The sequence below is a fragment of the Sinocyclocheilus rhinocerous genome, unplaced genomic scaffold, assembly GCF_001515625.1.
Source record: "Sinocyclocheilus rhinocerous isolate Xijiao unplaced genomic scaffold, SAMN03320098_v1.1 scaffold5236, whole genome shotgun sequence".
Classification (NCBI taxonomy): Eukaryota; Metazoa; Chordata; class Actinopteri; order Cypriniformes; family Cyprinidae; genus Sinocyclocheilus; species Sinocyclocheilus rhinocerous.
The window spans coordinates 190,701-193,431 of NW_015665840.1; the positions used below are offsets into that span (position 1 = coordinate 190,701).

General features: G+C 35.8%; 1 pseudogene; it reads left to right on the forward strand.

Annotated features, from left to right (window-relative positions):
• LOC107731597 (1-phosphatidylinositol 4,5-bisphosphate phosphodiesterase beta-4-like) overlaps positions 1-2,731 on the forward strand; it is a 72,026-nt pseudogene that overhangs the window by 64,331 nt on the left and 4,964 nt on the right.

Here is a 2,731-nt window from a genome sequence, read left to right on the forward strand (position 1 = left end):
ATCGTCCTAACCCCCCCCCCTCTTACGGCGCCCCTGGATCCAGATGTAGTATTTGATAAAAATGCGATTTTCTCGGCTTTTTGCTCAAAATGTTGCTTTTTTTAATGAAACCTACCTACATTCAAGTGTTGATAAAAAAAGAATGCTTGAAGCTAAAATAAAACAGATTTTTTTTGTTTGAAAGTAGAGGGTCTGATCTTTCTTTATTTTGGTTGCATGTTCATACAACAAAATATTCTGGGGGCCATGAAATTTTAGTGAAAATCAGCAAAAACGCTGGCGGTGGCTGGCAACATTTTTCAAAAACGCTGGCGGGAAAGAGTAAGGCCTAAAAAGGAATTAAATCAGAGCAGAAAGTCTGAGATTCAGGAAGTCACGGCAGTAAATGTTGCACATTGCAAAAAACAAATCTCTTCCTCAGTATTTTTGTCTTGTTTTCCAGTACAAATATCTAAACATCCTTAAATCAAGAAGCATTTACTGGAGATGCAGAATGAAGATATGAAGTCTTGTTTTCTGAGAAATAGATCAAAATGAGTTTATGATTATAGTTTTCTCAAATCAGAAGGTTCAGTAAAAGTTATTTCCATACTCAGAGGTATTGTTTTTGTGAAATTAATTAAATGGTAATGAATATCTGTAGGATATCTCAAGATACTGAAGCCTATTTCTTGAGATTAGGAGTTTCTGCAGCAATGTGTGTTTTTTTTATTTATTTTAAAAGTCTGAAATGATGCAGTAGTCAAGTCACATTTATTTCTACAGCGCTTTAGACATTGCAGATTAAATAACAGTAAAATAACAGTTCTAATGTTGCAGAATGATTGTGATTCTCTTGTGATGTTCCTCACTTGTGAAAGGCTTCAGATGAAAGCATCTGTTAAATGATTGTTAAGGTAGTAGTTCTCACTGATGTGCATGCGGTTGAATCCTGGTGAAGATGATGATGATGTCCTTCTTCCTCAGCTGGCCATGAAGCAGGCGAAGGAGCTGGAGCAGCTGCAGAAATCTCAGCGCGAGCAGCTGGACAAACTCGAGAAGTTCAACGAGCAGGTAAAGCTCAGGCCGCTCACAGAGCCGGGGAGTTCAGAAGAGCACTGACCCTCCCTTGATTTCTTTTGATTTGTGTTTTGTCCTCATTACTCATATTCCATACACGTGACGTCTGAAGCCATTCCTTAAATATGATTTGCCTTTTCTTTGAACAGCTTTTGAAATCACATCATGCAAACAGTCAGACTCAAGGTAGGCTCACGCATTGCTCTCCTCATTCTTCAGTTTTCTCCATCTGTCTCCTTTCTGTCTTTACTAAACAGAGCTTTACTCAATGACAACTAGAGACGCCGCGGTGAGGGCACTTTACCAGCGGTTATTAAACATTGGCGATTCCACTGCACATTTGACAGGATCAGATATTAGAGACTCTCGGGATCTGAACTAAATAAAGAACCTAAACGACAGTGGGTAAAGTAATCGGTGTAACACTGTGTAACAACGATAACACAGACTACTGCGGTAAACCTAATTACAACTTGACTGATGAAGTTCAGACTATTAATAATGTCAGTAGTGTTCGGACAGACTGTAAATGAGCACTGAACACATTCACTGTGACGTGCTGAACGCTGCTCAGCTATTGGCCATTTGTTATGAAGTCCCGCCCATTTGACAACTCGCCCAATCATCATAGAGAAGCCAGACAGCAGTCGACCAGTCATTGAGCTCCATTTCAAATCAAACTCATGCTGCTGTCGTAGACGGGACTCTACAGTAAATATATATATATATATATATATGTGAAGAGTTTATTTACAAAAACAGATAACTCCGTTTTTTTTAATTTTCAAAAATCATGTTTTTATTATGTTATCATGTTTTTATTGTTAGTTAGCTGTATTTTTTATTTTTTTTACCTAATCAAAATAACCCAACTGCAGTTTGATTGAGATTAATTGGAATGCACAATGAAAAAACATGATTTTTGAAAATTGTTTAAAAAAAAAAGTTAACGTACTGGCCCCGCCCCCAGACCTGTACATCATCTTACATTTCATACAGTTGACTTGACAAATATAATGCTGGGTAACAACTCCATAAATGCAGTTATGCCCTAAAATTCAAGATAGTGGGGTAAACAAATGCCCCTGTACGATTTTTTCGTCTCATATTTATATCACATGATATGAGCAATATAACATGAGCAGCGAGAGCAATATCACACTGTTTATGTCCGAATAGCACAAGTGCAAATGTGATTTTATAACAGTTCAGTAAATAAGAAGGGATAGTTCACCATAAATTTTTAATAATGTCATTTACAATTGCTTTCTTTTGTGGAACATAAACGAAGGTATTTTGAAGACTGTTGGTAACAGAGCTGTTTTGGTTACCAATGACTTTCACTGCATGAATCTGAGATGTTTCTCAAATTATCTTCTTTTGCTTTCCATAGTTTATGTTAGGCCGATGTAGCCTAAACGTTTATGTGTAATACATTTTATGTTGAATCAAATCAAATATTTCTTTCTAAAGCTACTATTTGTAATGTCTACTTAAAACTTTCTGATTTGACACAAAAATAGTTTTAAATAATCTTTTGGAGGTATTTTCACAGCCAAATGTAATTTGCCATAATCGACATGTAATTAATTAGATTACATTTTTTAATCGACTAACAGCCCTAATATATATATATATATATATATATTTACATTTAGTCATTTAGCAGACG